The 25,860-nt window shown below is 45.0% G+C and overlaps 1 protein-coding gene across 1 annotated transcript in view; it reads right to left on the reverse strand.

Moving 5' to 3' along the window:
• LOC138945607 (26S proteasome non-ATPase regulatory subunit 1-like) overlaps nt 1-16,166 on the reverse strand; it is a 112,707-nt gene extending 96,541 nt beyond the window's left edge. Inside the window, exon 1 of the mRNA XM_070317057.1 lies at nt 16,163-16,166. The gene's annotated coding sequence lies outside the window, so the exon portion shown is untranslated. The remainder of the gene's footprint in view (nt 1-16,162) is intronic.
• Nucleotides 16,167-25,860: the final 9,694 nt, after the last annotated feature.

A 25,860-nucleotide genomic window follows, 5' to 3' on the forward strand; every position in this document is an offset into this window, starting at 1 on the left:
ATTTACGAAGTGCTAAGGCCAACAACAAAACAATAGTCTGTTTACGGTAACATAGGCACACAAAAATAGGGTCGGTAGGTCGGGATTTTTTATTTTTTTCCTCCAAAAAACCATATTATTTAAGTTATTTTTCCAAAAAACAAAGCTTTTTTTTCTGCTTTTTTTCCCCCCCAAATTATGCCCCCCCAAAAAAAGAGTCTAGGGTCGCGCGAAAAAATAGGGTCGGTCGGGATACCGTAAAGAGACTATTTTTTTTTTTTTGGGGGGGGGGGGTCTAATACAGTGGTTCTTGCGATGTGAGGCCCCTCCGAGGAGAGGACACCCCCATAAGAATGGACACCTGCTGTCAAATTGTCCCAGTTAATTGTCTATCTGCATGAGAACATTTGTCCTGTCATGACAAGCCACCTGCAATGTAGGGACACTCTTGTCAGGTCTTACAGGGTGTCCTTTCATCGCCTGTACACTGCATCTTGTACTCAAGAGCGAATACTCACACGACTCAACTTTGTCATACTTAAACCGCATCATGAACAAACTATCTGTTGCTCTGGCTCCATAAACACTCAAAAAAATGATACAAAGAAAAGAATCGATTTTTACCAAGACAGCGCAGCTGGTAATTATCAACAAACACAAACAATGTATTCGTCAAGGCAGTGCAACAAGCAATTTACCCTTTCACGACCAAACGGCAGCGATTTTTTTCCGCGTGTCTAACCACGCAACAAGCAGTGATTGGCGCTTAATAACTGCTTGACCTAACGGTACACTAACAGGTCCTGAGAAAGGCCAGCGACCAGCAGTTTCTACCACTTTCCCTAGATGCATACACTCAATCGGGCATTGATTCCCTGCGTGCGGCAGAGTTTAGAACCTTTCTTCTATTTGTATAACATGCACTTTAATTCCGTGTTTGTACCTTTCAAATGTATGAGGGCCCATAACCATATATCAAAATCATGAAGGTCAATAACCATATTTTACAGAAATGAGGGCCAATAACCATAATTATAGCGCGTGTTGACAAACACTAATCCTAATAGCAAGGTCGATGCCTTCGCGTCGCGCTCTTTACCCTGAATTCTATATTATTATTCATTTTATCTGCTGATAAATGCATGTAATGATTATTTTCTCTCACACTGAATGCAGATTGTCGGTGGCTGGTGTGAGACAAACAAGTGTGGGGCTCCAACGGAGAGTTTACACTCTTTAAAGAAAACGGAGAGGCTTATTTTGAGCTGCTGCGATCATTTTAGATAGTTGCTCTTCAGCTGATCAGGAGAGAAAAGGTACTGGAGCGACGAGTGTTAAAAGGGTTTGCTAGAGAGAGAGAGAGAGAGAGAGAGAGAGAGAGAGAGAGAGAGAGAGAGAGACTACATGTGACAGACAGAGACAGAGACACATGTGACAGACAGAGACAGAGAAAGAGAGAGTATGTGACAGACAGAGACAGATAGAGTAGATGGCATAAAGAGGAAGGAACAAAACGGACAGTTCATTGGGCGTGGGAGGTGTTTGGGGGGAGAAGGGAGGATGGGGTCGATGCCAAAGAGGTCGGGGGGCTACTGAGGTCGGGAAGTGATCGGATTTGGCAGAGAAGCAAATCAGTGGCGGCAAAGCCGAAGCAATCAACCCTTCTGTCCACCACCCTTCGCCGCCTACCGTTTCCGCGGAGCGGCTCGCTTTTCCAATTTAGACTGCCCCCTTCTGGTGCTACAGGGACCGCCAGCGACTAACGATTTCATTACTGAGACTGCATCATACTGATACGCTTAGGAGGAGGCATGGCGACTTCATCCACGGTACTTGTGCTATGGTTACATGCTTCTGGCCGGGTTGAGTCCATGTAATGACTCGCTTACAAGAACAAGAATCGTTCCACCCCGCTGGTAATGGCGATTCCATGCAACGCTGTCGCTGGTTAACCGAGAAAGAGTACACGTGTAAATGACAACGATACCCATGCTTCCGCATGGACTGGTAACCAAAGACATTCTTCTGTCAGCGTATTTGGTAGAGCGTGAGTGTGTGTAGAGTTTGATTCTCCAATACATTTATTCTACTGATACACTAGCAAAAGACTATATTTGTTGGTAATTCATAATTACAGAGCCATCCGAAGTAAACACCTTCTTAACTGACTTGAGCATTTGAGTTTAACGTCTTCTTAGTCTAGTTGACCTATACTGAGACTACATGTATTGGTAACACGCTTGGAATATGGTGTGATGTTTTGACTCGAACAAGCCCACTACGGCTGTCTTCTTCGACACGCCAGGCTTGTCTTGTCAAAGTATCGAGATATATACGGTCATGATGAGGAGCGATGAGAGATAATGCATGCGTATCTTCGTGTTTTCCAAGCCCTGAGACTTGGGCTGGGAACCGCTTGGGATCGTTATCGTGCGCATGTGTGCACACGGGGGTGTTTGGACACCGAAGAGAATGTGCACAAACCTTCTTGACAGACATATTTCGAGCGGGCATTTCTTCGATGCGGTGTCAGAGAGCGTGGTTGAAGGTAACTCCCACCGTGCACAGATAAGACTGAGGATTAACAGTTCAAGCCGTAGACGTTGTGTCTTAAAAGCGTCCATTCCCTCTGGACAACAGACAGAGGGACGAACACTTAAACTGAACTCAGATCGCATAAAAAAAGGTTAAAACTTCTACAGAGATTCACAATGGGCCAAAGAAACTGAATGAGCAGGTATTCATTCTCAGTGTCTGTTTTCCCAAAACGAGATTTCACAACTTCTACGCAGATTCACAAAAAGAACCTGAAAGGGCAAGTGTTCATTCTTAATGTCTGCTTGCCCGCCACTTCACTCTTTTTATCTGTTTATTTGCTCTTTTCAAAATTACGCGTTGCCATTGAATTAAGAATGCGGAAGTTGATCAGTGCTTGCCTCAAAGTGCCAACGCATTACATGTCTTCTCCTGAAACGATTGCAAGACAGTGAAAAACGTCAGACAATTTGCTCGAAGCGATCAGCGCGTTGACATGAAAGTTTAATTGCACCCTCCCCCCCCCCCTACTCAAATCAAAAGTCTCCTTACACATCTAAACTTTTCCTTTTTGCTTTCTTTTTCTGAAATTCCCTCCACTTTTCCCTCGTAATTCCAAAACTGCTTCCTGAAAAGCTGGCAAAATAGCTTGATGATTGATATGGAGCCGAATTTCAGCCATTTCAATTTCTGTGCGAGATTACAAAACGATGGGCATAAAAACAGCGAGGCAATCAGTCTCCACAGCTAAATCTTCAAATGTCAAGACGAGGAAAATGTTTGGATATTTCGACAGGCTTACAAACGTTTTTACGCCATGAGAGGATCATGAAGGCCAATGCAAACGGCCAGAGAGTTTGGATTGTAGGAACACGGAAGCTGGGGTGGGAAAGTGTCCTTGGTCTGTCACTCTTTGCTTCTTAAAGATACCACCTTTCCCGTGTTAATCCTTTTGTTAATCGTCGCAGATTTGATTTGTCCAGGGTTTTACGCGGGAGATGAGCACCCGTCCACAAGGCCACCCACCAAAAATCATCAGCCTATCTGTTGTTTTGTGTTTGTGTGTGTGTGCGGAGTTAGAATCTATATGAATACATTTTGCAGACTGACACAGGTGTCAGTGAAACAAGAAGAGCAAACGCTCGATCGAGTCACTTTCGCAGTTCTGAATATTATATGAGGCATCAGATGGACAGGAAGAAATTGCTATTCACAACACAATGAGTCACGTTCACATAAAATTTGAGCCCGGTCACTTTTATAGTTTCCGAGAAAAGCCCAACGTTAAGTTGTGTGTTGCCGAACAGAAAAGGCTAGTTATCTCCCTTGTTTTTCTGATAACGTTCGTAAAAGGCTACAGATGTAAATACTTTGATGTAAAGAATAATCCTACAAAGTTTCAATCACATCCGATGAACTTTGTCAAAGATATAAAATGTCTAATTTTTCCTTTGACGCTGACCTGTGACCTTGAAAAAGGTCAAAGGTCAACGAAACCATCGTTAAAGTGTAGAGGTCATTGGAGGTCACGACTAAACAAAATATGAGCCCGATCGCTTTGATAGTTTCCGAGAAAAGTCCAACGTTAAGGTGGTGTCTACGGACGGCCGGCCGGACGGCCGGCCGGCCGGACAGACTAACACTGACCGATTACATAGAGTCACTTTTTCTCAAGTGACTCAAAAAAATGAGTCCAACATTCTCAATGCACAAAAAGGCAACCAGGAATTAGGATGCTCATATCCCATGCAAAAGCCCGGTTATATCCATGGCAACATACCAGACAATTTATACGCGTACGGGAAGGAAGTTATTTCTAAAACTGTTCCATGTAAGGCCCGACTCTCAACTATGTAACGCCAGCAGGACAGACGACGCACTGCAGATTATTGAGGTGATTCTTTTTTTTCCCCCAGCCCGCTACACTTTGCGTGAAAAGAAAACAGGCCAATTACTCATAATAATCCCTATAGCAGCATGTAGGGTAGTGGCGACTGCGCAGATGTATTTTGCCCTTAAGACTGGAACAAGTGTTATGTCAGAAACATCTGTCTGTCTTTTTCTGTTCCTGTCTATTGTCCCTTCTATATTCGCGAGAAACATACACTCCACCCGCACATTTATGTTTTAGTCGCAACCTTTCCGATATACCACGTCCACGGATGTGTCTTGTTTTTTTCGGTATCTTATTTTCTCTCTTCTTGTGATATTCTCTCTTCTTGTGATATTCTCTCTTCTTGTGATATTCTCTCTTCTTGTGATATTCTCTCTTCTTGTGAGATATTCTCTCTTCTTGTGATATTCTCTCTTCTTGTGATATTCTCTCTTCTTGTGATATTCTCTCTTCTTGTGATATTCTCTCTTCTTGTGATATTCTCTCTTCTTGTGAGATATTCTCTCTTCTTGTGAGATATTCTCTCTTCTTGTGATATTCTCTCTTCTTGTGATATTCTCTCTTCTTGTGATATTCTCTCTTCTTGTGATATTCTCTCTTCTTGTGATATTCTCTCTTCTTGTGATATTCTCTCTCTTCTTGTGATATTCTCTCTTCTTGTGATATTCTCTCTTCTTGTGATATTCTCTCTTCATGTGATATTCTCTCTTCTTGTGATATTCTCTCTTCTTGTGATATTCTCTCTTCTTGTGATATTCTCTCTTCTTGTGATATTCTCTCTTCTTGTGATATTCTCTCTGCTTGTGATATTCTCTCTGCTTGTGATATTCTCTCTTCTTGTGATATTCTCTCTTCTTGTGATATTCTCTCTTCTTGTGATATTCTCTCTTCTTGTGATATTCTCTCTGCTTGTGATATTCTCTCTTCTTGTGATATTCTCTCTTCTTGTGATATTCTCTCTTCTTGTGATATTCTCTCTTCTTGTGATATTCTCTCTTCTTGTGATATTCTCTCTTCTTGTGATATTCTCTCTTCTTGTGAGATATTCTCTCTTCTTGTGATATTCTCTCTTCTTGTGATATTTTCTCTTCTTGTGATATTCTCTCTTCTTGTGATATTCTCTCTTCTTGTGATATGTTTCCTTTCTTCCATTCGTCTTTGTCTTTCCTTGTGTTTCTTTTCTTGGTATGTCCTCTCTCTTTTCATTTTCACTATGTCAAATTTCTTTTCCTCTCTCTCCGTGATATATTCCGTTTCTCTGTTTCTGTGACATATACTTGTTGTCGACGGCAGGTGTGTGGGCAAAGGTCAGCTCAAGGCGAGAACTGGGATCCTCAGACAAGGACATCGTGTGTGCGCGGACACAGGGGGCATAAGGACGGTGGCAGTAACGTAAGTAAGGGTATCGGGGCAATAAGTCACAGAGACAGTCAGCAGACTTGAGAGTAGAGGTCAGTAGGACCATCTATACACTATACAAGACGAAACAAGGAACTTAGTCGATAAATATCGACAGGGGGCCGACAAATGGTTTAAATGGGAAATGTGTGTATATGGGTGTGGGTTTGAAACAAACAAACAAACCAACCCTTGTGAACCCCGGGCCGCAGGCCTTCGATGTAGTGATTGAAAAAAAAGGATGTTCTCAAATGGTTCAATTCTCATTTGGTCTGATTCTCAAATGGTACCGGTATACTCCCCCCCCCCCTGGCCGCAGGCCTAGGAGTAAAATTTTATAGACACTGACCTTCTTCCCAGGGGTCATTGACCCAGTTTTAGCTATGAGAGGTGGTTCGCCCAGAGGCTGTAGAGTATACTGGGGCGGTCTCTTTGATGTCTTGAGAGGAAACTTGGCCAGGGTAGTACATGCACCAGAACTGGTGGACACCAAGGACAAACATGAAATCGAAGCAGTTTGCTTTCAGAGGGAACGGTCGTCAGCAACTCAAACTTCTCTGTTTTCTTTTTTTTTTAAATCTGACTTTCTTTGTGGCCCCCTGACTCCGCCCCCCTCCCTCTGTAAGGACCCCCCTCCACAAGGACCGATTTTTGTCAACATTTTAAAGGTCGCTAGAGAGGGGTTCCACTGTATGACCTAACCGCTACTGGCAGACGGCCTCAATCTTCACGCGCAAAGACGAGATTAATAGGTGCTCGGTTTTGGTATTTTGAATTACATTACATTAAACCTTTGTTGGGTTTCATGGTCATGGCAACAGCCATAATAATATTACATGATGTATAATATCATATTTCAGCATATGTGAATTACATGTCATCATACTAAACTGTCATACATTTTTATTCCTACATTATTCTGATTGATCACAACCAAACCTACTATCATTGGACACATCCAAATGCAAGCGCCTGTTCTTGACAATTTAGATCAGTGCAATTTCCTGGGTCGGGCTTTGCCACAGACACTCACGGTTTGGCCTGTAGGTAAAATGTACAATGTATTTTCTGATTTGTGCACAAAAGCTTTTTTTCTTTTTTCTTTTTTTTAACATAACAATGTTTAATGTCACTGTATGTTTAAAAGACCATGGTCATATTTGTAAAAAAAATGTTAAATTAGAAAATAAATAACATTTTGGTTCATGATTTTTCCTACACCTGTGCTAAAAATAAGAAATAAAAATGTCGGGTATATAAGTCACTCAAATACAGCTAGGTATGAATGGCTCGGTTTGAGTTTGTTGCAGTTGACCCTGCACAAAGCGACATATCATGTTTTTGTTGAACAATTTTGACGTCACCCCTCCCATAGGGTGACGTATTTCACAACTTCCTGTGTTACACAAACTCTGTGATGACCAATTTTGACGTCACCCCTCCCATAGGGTGACGGATTTCACAACTTTCTACAGATGAACAATTTTGACGTCACCCCTCCCATAGGGTGACGGATGTCACAACTTCCTGTGTACACAAACTGATGACGTATTTCACAACAAAATGGCGCTGCCCATGGTCAACCTCGAAACTATCCGTATAGAATGGGGGCGTCCTCGCCCCCATAACAACTCCAAAGCCGTATCGCCACACAATGTAGGTCTCCGCGAAACGTGAAACCAGCAGACTTTTTATTTGGCATCTGGTCGTAAAAACAACACACAGGTAGGCGATGGCGTGTATCGCCATTATCAAGTGTCTGCGGAAATCTCTCTCTGTCTCTCTCTGTCTCTGTCTCTGTCTCTGTCTCTCTCTGTCTCTGTCTCTGTCTCTCTCTGTCTCTCTCTCTCTCTCTCTTTCTCTCCAGCATTGTTTTCACTACGTTACATATATTTGTGTATAATATGTAAATATTCATATGTTGTTTTTCTCTACCTTTTTTTCTACGTGAATATCCGTGTAAATATGTGATTAGATTAGTCCCCTCTCTGGGCGAGGGCTGGTTGAAAAAAAGCTCGTTGTATTGCTTATGCCACAACCCTCAAAAAATAAAATTTGATTTGATTTGATTTGATCTGATCTCTCTCTCTCTCTCACAAACACATTCTTTTTCTCTCTCCATGTCTCTCTCTCTCTCTCTCTCTCTCTCTCTCTCTCACACACACACACACACACACACACACACACACACACACACACACACACTCTCTCTCTCGGTGTCTCCCCCCCCTCTATCTCGCGCTATTACGTTCTCTCCCCCCCCCTCTCTCTGTCTCTGTCTCTCTGTCTGTCTCTCTGTCTCTGTCTCTCTCTCTCTCTCTCTCTCTCTCTCTCGCGCGCGCGTGCCCTCAGGTGGGAAGACAAGGTGGTACATTCCCGTGGCATTCTGTGTCCTAAGATGTTTGACATTTTCTTCTCTTTGGCTTGAAATGTCAGTGGAATCGTGCAGCAACCACTGTGAGCAGATTGAAGGGACAGCAGGACAATGTACTTAGCGAGATACAACGCAGCAGTTTCAAAATAAACTGCACTGATAGACAAACAAAGCAAGTCGCCGACAATGAACTTATAACTGCAAATATCCCCTCCACCCCCCCCCCCCCCCAAAAAAAAAAAAAAGACGCTCCGTTAAGGATTTACCCCTACAAAATATGCACAGTTTGGCTTTATGATACAAAGTTAGCCCTTTCTTTGCTACATCAGAATTTTACACCTAAACTTTGATCCTAACGTGGCGATTGTAGAAAATTAAAGGAATGTGGGGTAACTGTGGGTATCTCTAGCCTATGCGGTCTTTTTTTTACCTGGTTGCCATTCATCTCATTCGCTTTCACGTTTTTTGTTTGTTTGTTTGTTTGTTTATTTGTTGCTTAACGTCCAGCCGACTACGCAGAGCCATATCAGGACGAGGAAGGGGGGGATGAAGGGGGCCACTTGTCAAGCGATTCCTGTTTACAAATGCACTAACCCATTACTTGTGTCCCAGCAGGCTTTAGTAAAACTAAATTAATACCTACTGGAAGATTACCAGTTTCCAGTATGTTAAAATAGGCCTAACCTATCTACTGCTGGACTTAAATCAGAACACTAACAGATTAAACTATACATGAATCGCGAGACAAGCGGCAAGAGAAGAGATTTTTGGAAAAAATACAGGTGAATGAGCAAGAAGGCAGAAAAAAGAAAAGAATTCATGAAGAAAAAGAGAGCATGACAGGAAAGAGGAACCAAAAATCTACCTAACAGCAAACTAGAAAGCTCCTGCGGTTCCAAACACAGGAGGGGCCTTTAATTTCATAACCGCAGTGCCCCACTGCGGGATTTCACGTTTTTATATTCAATTGAATAACGAGAACTATTTATTATTCTTAAGTACATCCCTTGTCACGTGGACGACATACTATTAGAATACAAGTCGCGTAAGGCGAAAATACAATATTTAGTCAAGTAGCTGCCATTTTTCAGCAAGACCGTATACTCGTAGCATCGTCAGTCACCCGCTCATGGCAAAGGCAGTGAAATTGACAAGAAGAGCGGGGTAGTAGTTGCGCTAAGAAGGATAGCACGCTTTTCTGTACCTCTCTTTGTTTTAACTTTCTGAGCGTGTTTTTAATCCAAACATATCATATCTATATGTTTTTGGAATCAGGAACCGACAAGGAATAAGATGAAAGTGTTTTTAAATTGATTTGGACAATTTAATTTTGATAATAATTTTTATATATTTAATTTTCAGAGCTTGTTTTTAATCCGAATATAACATATTTATATGTTTTTGGAATCAGCAAATGATGGAGAATAAGATAAACGTAAATTTGGATCGTTTTATAAATTTTTATTTTTTTTTTACAATTTTCCGATTTTTAATGACCAAAGTCATTAATTAATTTTTAAGCCACCAAGCTGAAATGCAATACCGAACCCCGGGCTTCGTCGAAGATTACTTGACCAAAATTTGAACCAATTTGGTTGAAAAATGAGGGCGTGACAGTGCCGCCTCAACTTTCACGAAAAGCCGGATATGACGTCATCAAAGACATTTATCAAAAAAATGAAAAAAACGTTCGGGGATTTCATACCCAGGAACTCTCATGTCAAATTTCATAAAGATCGGTCCAGTAGTTTAGTCTGAATCGCTCTACACACACACACACACACACACACACACACACACACACACACACGCACGCACGCACGCACATACACCACGACCCTCGTTTCGATTCCCCCTCGATGTTAAAATATTTAGTCAAAACTTGACTAAATATAAAAAGGAAGCATTTTATGTTCACAGAATCAAGACTTTTTAGCTTTTTTGTACGTTTGTTGAGAAAATACAGCTTACCCGTTACGAGAAAATCTAGCACTGAATACCAAGGGAATTGGAATTCTGATTCAGTGTGAAGCACCTGCTGTTCTATGACTTCATCTTCAATGAGTGTGAATTACATGTTGCTTAATGTTTCTTAAATGTATCACTGAAATGTCCACCGTTTGTGATATTAACGTTATATAACTTGACTACGAACTTCACATTCGAGTGAATAGCGTTGTCCATGTCTAAAACCAAGGCAACCATTCAAACCACTATGAACTAACAATTCTGACCACACAAACAAATTCAGATCAATTGATGATTCATGTCAGTCAAACGTAGCAAAAATCTACAATGAAAACGCCAACAGATCATAACTATTTCAGATCAACATGGTGATGGAACCTGAATGATGATACGAACACTAACCAGGGTTTCAACCCAGAAGAAGAAACAGTAAAAATGACTTGGTAAATGAACTGGGAATCCAGACCAACGCACGCTCAAACAATCCAGATCATTTCTTACACTTGTAAAATGTTTCTTTCTTTATTTGTGTGTGCACTGTACGAAGCACACACAATTACAACTCCCGACCAGCGCACGATCAAACCATCCAGATACAAGTCCTTACACATCTACCGAAGCTGTCTTCATCTTCTTCTTTCTGTGTGCGTTGCACCGAAGTACATCAAATGTTCCGACAGTATGTACGACATAAGTTAGTCCCCCTTTTCCTTTGTCTGAGCGTCTCAGCCATTACGGACAAAGCCCCATATTCTCATCAGCAATACTGCCCGTTATAGCTCGTGTTAGACCGGGATAGTCCTCATTGCCCGCCTCTATACGGTGCAGACAAAACTGGTGATGGAACTAATGAACACTATGGGAGGGCAGAAGGTCTGGGCAGAAAGGGGGGGGAAAGTAATAAGGGAGGTTGAGTTGGTCTCTTTATCTATCTCTCTCTCTCTCTCTCTCTCTCTCTCTCTCTCTCTCTCTGTCTCTCTCTCTCTCTCCCATTCTCTCTCCTCTCTCTCTCTCTCTCTCTCTCTCTCCCATTCTCTCACACATACACACACACACACACACACACACACACACACACACACACACACACACACGCGCGCGCACCGCAGCTGGAGTTATTCAAAGTGCAGGCCCAAAACAACATGGCGAGGGAGTGTCCAATTTCTAAATCTGTCAGCGTCATATCCGGCCACCAGGCGACGCTGCTGTCTCCCCTTTGTCACTTCCGGCTGCTCCGCTCCCATCCACCAACGAGCAACGTCATTTGCACGACGTCATTTCCGCTGTCGTAGCGTGTGGCTAAATACGGAGATAAAAGGATCTGCTTCCAATGCTACTGCTGTCTCACCGTCGCCTTATTTTCTTTCTTCTGCTCCCCTCCCCTCAAGCCATTATGCAAACAGAAGTAACAGGGGAAATAGAGTTTCCTCCGTTTCCAGGTTAGGACACGAGTCCTTAGGTGACCGTTATCGTCACTTGTGGAGGTCTTTGGCTTGCAGACTCTTCATGGAACACCCCCCCCCCCCTTCCCCTTTTGCATGCTTATACGGCGGGTCTGAAAGACGTGCGTAACGGCGTTACGGTGAGTGTCTCGCGAGTGTCACGAGGCACTATTTTCTCTCCGTACAGGTCGGTGACTTGTGAACGACATCCCTTCTGGGAACATCCTGCTTGTCGCTGTTTGTGACAGGGTGACGCAAACACCATCCTTCCTCTCTCTCTCTCTCATATCACTCTCTCTCTCCCTCCCTCTATCTCATCGCTCTCTCTCTCTCTCTCACCCTCCATTCTCCATATCTCTCTTATTTCAGGGGTGGGGACGTAGCTCAGTTGGTAGCGCGCTGGCTTTGTAGCCAGTTGGTCGCTATCAGCGTGGGTTCGATCCCCACGTTCGGCGAGAGATTTATTTCTCGGAGTCAACTTTGTACAGACTCTCTTCGGTGTCCGAACACCCCCATGTGCACACATGCGCACGAAAAAGATCCCACGTTCACAGCGAAAGTCTCAGGGCTTGGAAAACACGAATACACGCATGCATCATCTCTCGTATCTGATTATCATGATCGTATTTCGATACTTTGACGTGTGTGTGTGTGTCGAAGAAGACAGCCACAGCGGGCTTGTTCGAATCAAAGTATCACACCATATCTTCAGCGTATTACCAATACCTGCCCCAATATAGACCATTTGGTCTAAGAGGACGTTAAACCCTAATAGTCAGTCAGTCTTATTTCACACACACACACACACACACACACACTCACACTCACACTCACACACACACACACACACACACACACACACACACACACACTCTCTCTCTCTCTCCGATACATGTACCAAATGCAATCGGTCACTGCCTCCAAGGTATTCTGTTTATTCATTACAGTGTACGGCTTGCCTGTCAGATCATCTTAGTCAAATTTCACAGAGAACTTGCAATGAAGAAGAACATCTCTGAGGCTTTGTCCTATCCTAAATGGAATATTCAAGAACGCCTCCTCTTTTAAAGCTGATCAAAAGATCTGGAGTGTACCATGTAGACGGACATTCTGCATCTGAACACAGCGGGATAAAGAGTCTTTTTTCCTTTTATTGTTACATGTTTGTCTACCATAATTTACCATTATTATGTTGACATTATTTCAAATTTGTTATATTAAAATCGTCCGCCAAATTTCATTTGCTTTTAAGAGTACGCTCATAAGCCTAGCTTGTTGTGCTCCATGTTCCTTATTTCATGTATGCGGTAATAGTACCAATGGAATTTATTGAATAAACTTGTTCAAACCAAAGAGTCTGTGTGTGTGTGTGTGTGTGTGTGTGTGTGTGTGTGTGTGTGTGTGTGTGTGTGTGTGTGTGTGTGAGTATGCGCGTGCGTGTGTGAGTGTGTGTGTGTGTGTGTGTGTGTGTGTGAGTGTGTGTGTGTGTGTGAGTGTGTGTGTGTGTGTGTGTGTGAGTGTGTGTGTGTGAGTGTGTGTGTGTGTGTGTGTGAGTGTGTGTGTGTGTGTGTGTGTGTGTGTGTGTGTGTGTGTGTGTGCGCGCGTGTGTGTGTGTGCGTCTGACAGAACTCGATCTTGCGTGACGTGGACACGTCTGGAGTGTCTTAACATTTACCGCTGCAGTTTGAATTATTCAGGCTACAAAACTATACCCCAAAAAAACCCAATCAAACCACCACTTGATCATCTGACTGGAATGGAGCGCAACACACAAGCCAGTCTTCACAAAGAGTCAGTCCTTGTGTTACCGTTCATTCACAACCTTTCCTTGAAGTAAAACTAGCCACAACCTGATAACAAGAAAAATGTTCATTCAAAATGAACAGCGTCGATGCAATGTCCACCAAAGATTTATTTTGGGAAGTGTTAAAGGTTAGGGTCAAAAGTTAATGAATTGCATGTTGTGCTGGATATATAAATTGTTTATTTCAGTCAATGCTTGATTCATAAGTACATTTTTCAGCATGGTGCATCTACAGGAGGGTGCTCCAACAATGATGCATAGTGCCAACATTTAGCGCAAACTTTTCACAACAGTGCATTATTACCACAAAGCGCATACAGCGATTATATAGTAGCAAGTTGCACTAAACATTTGAACAAAATGCATTTTGCATTTTGTTCAAATGTTAACAGCACAGCACCAAGTTTTGCATAAGTGCACAACAGCACTGACCATTTCACAAAAGTGCATAACAGCTGTGACAATTTTACAAAAGTGCATTGACCATTTCAGGCAGATGGCTAACATGCAGATTTCGCTTTTGTCTGTCTTTCTTTGAAAAGTAGGCATGTTCAAGATCGATGAAGTCATGAGCAATTGGGTTAGATGACAGAAAAGATTCAAAAACGTCAGATTCAGTTAGATGACAGAAAAGATTCAAAAACGTCAGATTCAGTGTTTTGGGCACTGTTGAACAGGAACATTCTCTCCTGTTCAACAAATGTGGGTTCAATTCAAAAGCAACATTGTCACAGATAGGCTAGTGTTACATTTCTGTAAAGTTTCAAAAATATCTTCCATGTTTTGGTTACTGTTGAACAGAGGCATATTTTCCTGTTCAAAAAAGTCTGACACAAATTGTCGTAGTTGTGGGTTAAGGTTCGATCTATACTGTCCTTCAAACGAGTCGTAGAACCGTCATTGTCACAGATAGTGTTACATTTCTGTTTTACATTCAAACGAGTCGTAGAAGTACTAGTACATTTGCGTTTGGTTGTTTTTTTCTTTTAGATTCCTGTCACTCATACTAGCAGTATTGATTGAGGTACATAAATCTGTTGATGTACAGGGATGACTTGTTTGTAATGAATCCTTGTTTCCTCCACATTGAGTTTGCATTGCAGTTGGACAGAAATGAACACATTGATAATGGCTTTTGAGAAAATCAATCAATTCTGCAAAGGAATTAACTTGATGACATCAAAACTGCAGCGCCATTTGAAGAATGGTTACCATTTCTGTTTCTTTGATGGGAATCAAACAAATAAAAACATTGACTATCCAAGTTACCATGAATGGCAATAGTTGACTCCGGAAAAGTAGCAAGGATATAATTTGAGACGATAAACGCCTGATGCAATCCCTCCTCAAGGTCAGTCAACTCAAAACCTTCATCATTCGCAACATCAGTAGGCAACACAGCGGGATTCGTATGTCCAGAAATCATGTCGAAAAAATATTACATTTCAAAAGCATGTCCAACCACAGTTGTTGGCAAGTGTTCGTGTCCGAAGTAGCCTTCAGTGTGTGTATATGTATTCATGTGACAGAGAACGTGACCTCATTGTTCAATCCTCTCTCTCTCTTCTTTCTCATTCGAACGCACACACGCAAGAACGTAGCCTACGCACGCATGCACGCGCACGCACACACACACACACACACCCCGCTGACGCACACGGCAAACCACGCACACACACACTGACTGTCGGCAAGCATCTCTTTTTGTTTTCTTTACCTTTGTTTATTGTGTTTTCGATATTTGTGTTTATTTTTTGCTTGACTTATCTGTTTTATTTTAATGTTTGCTATCCACATCGTGTGATAAATGTTTCTTCTCAGTCTCCGAGTCAGTTTAGTTTCTGCACGCCGCTTTGGTACTCCTTGTTTTTCTAACTGGTGTATTGTGCGCGACTGATTTGCGGATTTATTTTTATTCCTTTCATATGCAGTTGAAGTGTTGTGGGTGTTATTGGAAAATTTCCTAAATAAATTTTCATTTAATTAATATACTTACCCGAATCACATTAGCATTGAGTCACCTGAGATGCTTATCACTGAAAAACGCTTACCCGGCTAAAGAATTTAAAGGGAAGCAACCCCATCACCAAAACGAAAGTGAAAGTAGCTTTGGTAATGGGCCAGTACACCGGGAGTTACCTCCCATACGGGTGTATGCCACGTCACTTCCTCTAGGAACACGTGCCTCTTATCATACGGCTTTAAAAAAAATCTTAAAACCATAAGCGGGGCAGGTGGGAGGGAATACAGTATGTGATTCGGGTAAGTATATTAATTAAATGAAAATTTATTTAGGAAATTTTCCATTAAATATCATATTCTTACTCCGAATCACATTAGCAGATAACATCAACAAGGCGGTGGGCTAGAAATGAATCAAAACTCACCATCAAGTTCTGGACAGGAACTGGCCTGCTGCTATGAGCGCTGGAAGGCCTCTGGAGCCATCCTGTCGAAGAGCTGTGACGTCCCGAAGATAAAAGTTTATAAAAACATCTTCGGAACGCCAATACGCAGTTGTCAGCACCTCCTCTAGACGTCTGGAGCGCAGAACTGCCAGAGAGGATGCCCACGCCCTCGTTTCATGGGCTCGGGCCGAGTCAAGTGGCAAGGAGGGCATAACCCCCCCCCTCTTTGTGCGACTCCACTCATAAGCCTGCTTGATGAGCGAGGACACCCACCGGGCCAACGTTACCTTCGACAAATCTTTCTCGCGCCTAGTAAGGAGAGAGATAAACAACAACTTCTGAGAACTAGACCGAATCGGCTGAGTCCGGGCTAAGTACAGACGAAGTGCCCTCACAGGGCAATTGACCGAATCGGGGTCATCCGGGGCCAACGCGCTGGTCAGAGCCTTAACTCTAACCAGCGGAGAGGCCTGCCCCGGAGACTGATTCTTGGCCAGGAAATCAGGCCGGAAACGCAAAGATGCGGAACCGTCCGGCTCAAAGGAGATATCTCCAGGCTGACCCGACAGGGCGTGGACCTCGCTACCCCGTCGGGCCGTAGCCAACAAAAGGAGAAACAGCGCTTTGCGAGTGACATTGAACAGACTGGCCTCGCTTAAAGGCTCAAAATCCGCAGAACGAAGGAATTCCAGGATTAAAAACAAGTCCCACTTGGGAGCGGGCAAACGAGCTTTAGCTTCCTTAAGAGCAGCCCCTTTAATGACTGCAGCTATAACACCCCCGACTCGAACAGAACGACCAATCTGCTTAAGAGTCGCCGAGATAGCGGAGCGCCGGACCCTCAACGAGGAGACTGAGGCGCCCTGCGAAGACATGAAAGAGAGGTGGTTAGCGACCTGAATAGAGCGCGGCGCCACCGAACTCACCCCTCTAGCTGAACACCAGGCAGTCCATGCCTTCCAGTGGGAAGCATAAACTGAAGAGGTGGACGCTCTATGCGAGCGAGCCACCAAGTCCAGAGTCAAAGACGACGCCCCAGAGCGCTTCAGCGAGTCCCGAACAACTTTCACACGTGAAGCTTCAGAAGACTGGGCTCCTCGTGTGGAATGCCTGTTCGGGGCTGCACTAGTTCCCCTCGCACGAGTGCGAGAGGAATGGGGGGCCCTTGGGCGAGCCGAAGAAGATCTGGAAACCAGACCTGCGACGGCCACAGAGGAGCGACCAGAAGAAGAAGGGCCGGCTCCTCCATCTCCGCTTTCCGGATTACTCGGCTGAGTAACGGAAAGGGAGGAAAGGCGTACGCCTCCAGACCCGTCCAGGGAAAGTCCAGAGCGTTCACTCGCCATGCCTGAGGGTCCGGGAATGGCGAGACGAACACCGGAAGCCTCTTTGAGTACCTTGTGGCAAAAAGGTCCACCAGAGGCTTTTGGACCTGGGCCCAAAGGCGAAGCAGTGCCCCGTGAGTGATCGTCCACTCCGACTGAAGCACTGTACCGGAACGACTGAGCGCATCCGCCAAAGTGTTCAGCCTCCCTGGAAGGTACCTGGCCGAGATCGTGATATGATGCTGAAAGCACCACACCAGGATCTCGCAAGCCCTCTCCGAGAGAGACGGGGACCGCGAGCCTCCCTGCTTGTTGATGTACGCCGCCACTGTCATGTTGTCTGTAAACAGACGAACATGTTTGGCGTACAGGGAGGGCAGAAACTTGGCCAGAGCTAGAGCAACTGCCTCTAGCTCCAGCAAGTTGATGTGCCACAAGGACTGCTCCGTCGTCCACAGACCGGAAGTAGTCTGAAGATCTGTATGTGCCCCCCAACCCTCCCTGGACGCATCTGTAAAGAGGTCCAGGTCGGGGAGGGGCACGACGATCGGAACACCTCTGCAGACCCACTCCGTGTCCAACCACGGAAGGGTCGCAGACTGGAACCATCCCTGCAAAGGGATGAGGGCGTCCCAGTCCACCAGAGGCGAGTCCACAAACGGCTTCAGCGCGAACTGAAGCGGACGTTTGTGGACCCGGCCCAGTGAAACCAGAAGAGCCATAGACTCCATCTGCCCCAAGATGGAGGCGAGCGAGCGGATGGAAGCCATCAGGAGAGGTAAAGTGGAGCGAATCTGGGCTTGGAGCTTGTCCACCCTTCTCTGAGAAGGCTGGACAGTCCAAGCGACCGTGTCGAAAGACATCCCCAGATAAGTGAATGTCTGTGACGGGGTCAGCTCCGACTTTACCCGGTTGATCGAGAATCCCAACGAGTTGGATTCTCGAAGAACCGTCAGGGTATCCTGCGAACAGCCGCTCTGGGACTGGTTCATGATGAGCCAGTCGTCCAGATAAGCCCGCAGACGGATACCCTGGGACCTCACCAGTGCACAGACCTGTCTCACCACCATGGTGAAAATCCATGGTGCGAGAGACAGCCCGAAAGGGAGTGCGCGAAACTGGTAGATCTGATCTCCCCACCGGAAACGAAGCCATTTCCGGTCGGCCGGATGCATAAGAATGTGAAAGTATGCGTCCGTGAGATCGATCGAGGTCACCCAGTCTCCTGGGCGGAGAGAGTCTCGGACAGAGGCTGGCGTCTCCATCTTGAATTTTATCTCCCTCAAGAAAGTATTGAGGAGAGATAAATCCAACACGGGACGCCATCCTCCTGATGCTTTGGGAACAGCGAACAGACGCCCGTAAAATCCCAGGGAGCTGTGGACCCGAACTCTCTCCACCGCGCCCTTCTGCTCCAGGGAGGCAATTTCCGACTGCAAGACGGAACGTGCTTCCTGCGAGAAGGGGGGCTTGAACCGCGGAGGCACTCGGGTAAGAGGCGCCTTTTCCTCCCGCCAGATTAGACGGAAGCCCGATCTCACCACTCCCACAATCCATTGGCTGTCTACTACCGACATCCAACGAGAAAGTGCCCGGGAGGGGCCTCCCGCCATCACCAAGGTGGAGGGCGGGAGGGAGGTGAGATCGGGAGCGCTTCATTGGGGGTGTGGCTTACTTCCAGAGCCGCCACGCCCCCTCCCCGATGCCGTCCTCTTCTTCCCACCACGAGCGGCCGGCGGAGCCTGCCGCTTCTGAGCTGGCTTGGGGTTAGACGATGTCTGAGCCTGCTTCTGTTTAGAAGGCTGAGACTGTTTCACCCCCTTCAGAGTGTAGTCAAGGAACTGACTGTCCTTGTTTGACTGAATCTCCTTCTGTCTGGCATCCAGTGCCAGCGGACAGAAGAGAGACTCCTCTGAGACCGGGGAGACTCTCAAGGTCTCCCTAGTAGCCAGTTCCGTGAATTGGGACTGCGAGAGGAAGAGATCCCTCCTGCAGAGTACCGCTTGGGTGTACTGCAGGGAGGAAAGACGCAATTGTTCCTCATTGACCTTGGCCAATGCGGTCAAAAGCGCAGAGACGTCGTCCGCATTCTGTTCTTCACTGAGAGTGAAAGGAACTAGCGAATCGGTCAATGCCCGAGACAGAGCCCGAACGAGAGTCTCCGCAATGGAGGACAGTTCGATCTGCCGACGTCCAACCTCCTCAGCAGAGAGGAGGGAAGCCTCGGAAACCGGCAAAACCGAATCACGCTTGATCGGTTTAGTCAGAAGAGGCAGCAATTCCCGGGAAACCGGAAGGGTAGCCCTAGGGAGTGCAAAAGACGCCAGCCAATTCTGGCTCTGATTGGGCATGCCAAGCTTCCTATTGACCGTAGGCACGAAGGAAGAGGCTTGGGCAGCTGAAGCCACCCACTGCTGAGCTGATTCCGGAACTGGACCAAAAGGAAGCAGTAACGGAACAGGCACTGGCCGAATACCACTCCCCGCATGTGCTGGACGAACCAGTGAATGCGAAAGTTGGTAAGCCACTGACGGAGACTCGGCGAACCGGAAGGAAGAAACATCCTCCTGTGCCGGCCGGAAGTCCGCCATGGCAGAAGGAACGAATGATGCGGAAGAGTCCGCAGCCACCACCCCTTCAGGAAAATAACGAGACGTTACTTCCGCCGCGACGTCAAGAACAGACTTGAGCTTCGACGGAAACACGCCCCGCGACTCCTCGCTGACCACTGATGGAGCATCAGAATAGTCACACGTGGAACCATGACCGAAGTCACCAGTTCCGGAAGCAGAAGCATGCCCTGGCAAACCGGAAACCGGAAAAGCCTGAGCACTAACGTCATCCTGCTGCCCAAAACCCTGTGAAGGTAAAGGGTAAGCAGGACGACCATCCGCAAAAACCGGAGCTGGATGAGCTGACGTCACTCCCCCGACTGAGTGGAGTGATGCCTGCTCAAGCCTAGGCGCTTGAAAGCCGGAAGGCGCACGCTGTAATCCACTATCTGGTATCCGGAAGGAACCACCAGAAGAGGAAGAAGCGTTTCCGGCCGAAACCGGAAGTGTAGTCAACGGAACCGCAAAATGCGGAAGTGAAGACTGCACTGGTTGACTTCGCGATCCGGAAGGACCGGAAGTCAGTGAATACTCCATCCTGCCGCGACCGCCGTAGCGTGCCGGAGCGGACGGATCATCACTTCCGGCAAGTGCCGGAAATGCGGCAGTCGAAACCGACTGCCGCCGCTGTTCGAACAAGTCCGGGGCCTCGTAGGTTATCGCCGGAAATGAAAGATCAGCAAGGTATCGGTCGTGACCCGATGCGAAAGAGCTGTCCCCCGAAGGAGAACGTCCAGGCGCCTCACGAGGGCTATCGGACCAGCTCTGCTAACCAACCGACGCTGAAGAGGGAGGACGCTGCTCCAAGCCGGAAGTGGAGGACAAAGACACGGAAGCCAATGCCCGGACGTCACTGCCAGATGCCGGAAACGCCGAACTGCTGGCGACGGAACGCTGAAATTCTGCCTGCACCAAGCTGCGGATTTCTGGAACCAGTGACTTTAACAGAGAGGAAACCAACGCACCTTGTCCAGGTGCTAACAAAGAAGACGAAGTCTCCGAAGTAGAGACAGGTGCAGAAGTAACAGTAGCGCTAGGCGCCGCAAAAGAAGCAGAAGTAGTAACAGCGCTAGGCGCCGAAATTGGTACAGCCAACAAAGTGTTACGCTCTTGGTCTGTAACAAGTAACGTTGCTTTGGAAGAGGAAGACTTAGCCTTAATTTTCCCCTTGGGGTCCGACTTGCCACGGCGCTTGTCTGAATCAGACATGTTGACAACAACACGTGGCAACGCGAAAAAATTTACTGAAACATAAGTCTAAACGACTGGAAAATTCAGTAAACACACGCACTAATGCGTTAACAAAATACTATAGCTAAACTTGCCCCACAAGCAGAGGCACGGAGAGCTACAAACAAAGTCACACGAGCTAGAAAACTAACTCACACAACAAAATGGCGACACGCAAGACACTGACACAAACGTCAAGAACACGTGGCAAAGTAAAAAGATTTACTGAAACGTAAGTCAAAACGACTGAAAACACAGTAAACACACACGCTTACGCGTCAACAAAATACTAAAGCTACACTTGCCCAAACAGAAAGAGGGCACGCAGAGCTACTAGCAAAGTCACACGAGTTAGCTAACTAACTCACACAACAAAATGGCGAAACACGCAAGTCACTGACACACAAGTCCGTAAAAAACGGACAACGTACAGTAACGAAACAGCGCAAACAACCAACAACAAACGGGAACGAGCTCACCAAACTGTAGGCAAGGCGAGCAGACAAGCTGGGTAACGTGGCCGGCGGGTGTCACTCAAACACACAAGGTCAGCCACAGAGCGTCAAAAAGTGAACCGTCCTCTCCGAGGTGAAAAAGACGTATGATAAGAGGCACGTGTTCCTAGAGGAAGTGACGTGGCATACACCCGTATGGGAGGTAACTCCCGGTGTACTGGCCCATTACCAAAGCTACTTTCACTTTCGTTTTGGTGATGGGGTTGCTTCCCTTTAAATTCTTTAGCCGGGTAAGCGTTTTTCAGTGATAAGCATCTCAGGTGACTCAATGCTAATGTGATTCGGAGTAAGAATATGATATTTAATGTCTGTATATGCTATGTTGCGTCTGTGTATGCCTACAAGAATTTTGTGTGTAATGTGCCTGTGGTCTGCTCGCAGTCGAGCACAGAAAACATGGCGGCGCCCTGCAGGCAAATTCCTCAAAAGTCTTCCCGACCGCAGATACCAGCGTCGTCCGCGACGCTGGAATAATCCTTCCTTCATTCTCCCGAAAGCATCTTTTAAATACTTTCAATAAACTCAGTAACAAGGTAATAATTCACTATTCCTTTCTCAAGAAAGCATCTTCTGCTCATTTTTTTTAAATCATGTGTGTGTGTTGAAAACTCGGTCACAACGTCATATTGATTCATTGTTCCGTTTTCCCTGGAGCATCATTTACATGTATACTTGTCTTGTCTCAGCATGCTAGTGAACCCCGCCAGGGAGATACAATCGCCTTGTGCTTCCTTTGAACTCTTTCACTTCACTGTGCATCACTGCCGGCTGCTCCGTTTAGCACGTGATTAATAGAGTCGTTGTGTGCCAGTCAACATACCCACTGCCGTTGTCGTGAAAAGGCCACTTGTCTCAAAGCGGTGTCTTACCTTAATTTCATCTGCTCCCCCCCCCCCCCCCCCCCATAGTTCTTTCATTCTTTTTATTTTCATGTCAACCTCTCTCTACATTTGTTCTGTTTGTGACGAGCGTAAATATTACCTCCACGAAGAGAGGACTCACTGCTATGTCTTCGCTTCTTAACCGTCTTTTTGTCACACTCTTTATTTCTTCTCATTGTGAAGCGGTGGTTCTCATTCAGGTGAGTTTCCTGGACGCAGCAGATGTCGATGCTGTGGGTACTCTTTATTTAATTTAACCCTCTTGTTTTCATTCTTTCTTCTTGCTGTGTTTTGATCTCATTTCCTTCTCTTCCATCCTTATCCTTTCATTGTTAACTGATCTGATTGCTGTAAATTCTCCTTCAATTCACCGCCAACGCCCTCGTCTTCCGGTGACCTTTTCTTTCTTTCCTTGTTTAATTTGTACTAATTTCTTTTTTGTAATCCTTTCATTGCCAGTTGATTTTGTTCGCCGTTAAGTGCCCTTCACTTCACCGTTTCCGGAGCTTCTGGTTTTTCGATGAAGCTGTTTGCCTCTGGCTACCACGACGAAAGATAAAAGATGAACGGTGAAAAAGGGCACTGTCATTGATGATGACCCTTATTTCATCAAAAAGACTTCCCTTTTCTGGGTTAAAAGGACAAGAACGTAAAGTGTAACAGGGAAATTAAGCGCTGATTACCACAAACACCCCCCCCCCCCATCCCCTTTCTATGTGACTTGCATTGTAAAAGTGTTTGTGTACTCTGAAAATACTTCAGACTCAAATTTTGAGAAAAAACCACAAAACAAAATAAACATTACTTGGTCGGAAAGCCTGTTTCAGAACAACAACACCCCCGCCCCTCTCCAACCCCACCCATGGAAATGAAGCACCTCACAATCCAATTATCACTCACCAAAGTCAGTTTTCCCCTTCGCTGCTGCATCCCCCATCTTAAAGACAGACCACAATAAAACACCAAACCTCAAGTGCAGGTTTTAAAGCCTGACAACAGATGTGTAGAAAGTAAAAAGCCCAACAAATATCGGCTCCGTTTTATTGTCACTTCAGTGCACACAAAATTAAAGACGAAAGAAATAATCCCTACACTCCCTGCTGGTCATTCACCTCCGCGTCGCTAGACAGATACCGGTTGATGCGAACAAGATGACGTTAGCAACCAACATTCTTATGCAGCGAGGGATCGAAGCAAACAAGCCTTGACGTGTTTTTAGGAAAATGAGACAGGCTTGCCGTAGTTTGAATAAGCTAGTTAAAGAGACCTTCCTTCCTGTTCAAGCTATCATGTAAACTACCACAGTTATCTCAACGCTTTTACATGGGATAAGACCATCCGGTACAGATACCAAAATCGGACAGATACCAACATTCAACATCTTGGCTGCTTTCTGCATTATTATACGTTATTTGCGTGTTTGACCAAAATATGACATTTTACACAGATCGAGACAGTCATTGTTCTCCGAGACCGTCATATTTTGGTCAAAAACGCAAATAGCATTTATGTATCGATCGAATTCCTTTCAGGTACTATGACGTTGTTGTTGTTTTGACGACTCAACTCAACTCAACTCAAATTTTATTGGCTTCAATTTTCATAGAAGAATTTGTCTTGCGCTTGGGAGAAAGTAAGAGTATAACATATAAAAACAGCATTCATATCACATTTCATGTATCACACACAGTAATCACAAGTATAAGCCTACAATTATCACATTTGTACCTGTATCATACATGCAAATAAATAGTATCACATTTCCACGTATCACACACAATATATACATTACATAACATACAGCAAGCTTCCATCTCCCGCGCCCCCCCCCCCTCCCACACATACATATCCTCGCACGTGCGTCGACTCCATACAAATGACATCATCAGTCCATTAACTAAAATGCACAATAACTAGTAGTGGGTACTTAATACGTGCTCAACTAGACCTGCTAACTAAAATAATAACAGAAACAAAAACAAGGACTGGGCACAACATTTACACGTGTGTGACCTACTTACATCAGGTGCCTGTGATCTATAAATAACAATGATTGCGTTTAAAGTAAAACATGAATAATGCCGATGTTTACTAACAATAAATACATAACAACTAAGATAAAAATGTATGTGCTTTCATAATATGATTATTTTATAAAACACAGTGGGGAATTTTGGAAAATAATTTTTATACGAAACTGCGCACATCGAGTCGAGCTCTGTAGCGTGTGTGTTCGGAGCACAGTGGTTCGGAGGCAGGGGACACACATGGCTGTGGATATTAATTGTTCGGTGGATTAAAAAGGATACCCCGACTTCGGCAGGGCAGAAGGAGGTACAAGACGGTGTGCTGTATTGCTGTGTGTGTGTGTGTGCTGTGCAGACATTCTGTGTTATGTGCATGTTCTATTCTAGTCTGTCCGTAGGCTTCCTCTGAGGGCCTATTGTGTACAAGGGGAGGTCACTTCCGCCTTATAAACAAACACATGTGGAGACCCACAGAAATACCATAGCATCGTAATGAAAGAGGGCAAAAATACTGATAACAGCAAGGTAAGACAGGTCTAGGACATTATTTCTAGGACTGACTAAGCAATAGAACAACATCATGATCTTCATAAGCAAATGATAGTGAGAACAAAACAAAATTCTTACTCTTCTGACTGCTCCCAGTGATTGACATTCAAAACATCCATCCTGTTCTATTCTAAATAGTTGTAAAAAAACTTCATAAGAATAATATTAAACATACATACTTAATTTGTTTAAACATAATTCTAGTGTAAAAGTATACTTTATAAGTTGTGGAGATAATTTTAAAACATGAAGATAAAAAACACAACAATAACATGACAACATTAGAGTACAATGCATTCCTAGCTAGCTCTGAGGAAAACACCATTGTACATTTTTCAGTATCACATGCATGCACTAAGTGGTATCATTAAGAGCTGAGATGGCGGATGGAATAAACGACTTCCGCATGCGAGAGGTTCTACACTTTGCAGCTCTGTATCTACGCCTAGATGGCATGAGTGCAAACTGATCATGCAGGGGGTGCGATTCATCTTCAACGACCTTTCGTGCTTTTGTGGCTGTTCTCTTATGCACCAGTTCATCCAAGCTTGGGAACTGAACCCCAACCACCTTTTCTGCCTGTCTGATCACTCTTACCAGATGGCTCTTGTCCTCTACAGTGGCCCCATAGTACCATACCATGAGGTTGAAGGTCAAAACACTTTCAATGCTGGCTCTGTAGAACATTGCCAGTATTTCAGGGCAGACCTTGAACTGCTTGAGTTTCCTCAGAAAGTATAATCTTGAATTGCACTTGCTAACTACCTTGGCTATGTGTTTTGACCACGAGAGATCTGAACTGATGATGCAGCCCAAGTATTTGTACTCTTGTACTTGTTCTACCTCTTTCCCCCCTATCACTAGTGGCTCTGTTTCCTTTTCCCCTCTCCTAAAGTCTGTGATCATCTCTTTTGTTTTG

This window comes from Littorina saxatilis, linkage group LG13 (assembly GCF_037325665.1).
Source record: "Littorina saxatilis isolate snail1 linkage group LG13, US_GU_Lsax_2.0, whole genome shotgun sequence".
Classification (NCBI taxonomy): Eukaryota; Metazoa; Mollusca; class Gastropoda; order Littorinimorpha; family Littorinidae; genus Littorina; species Littorina saxatilis.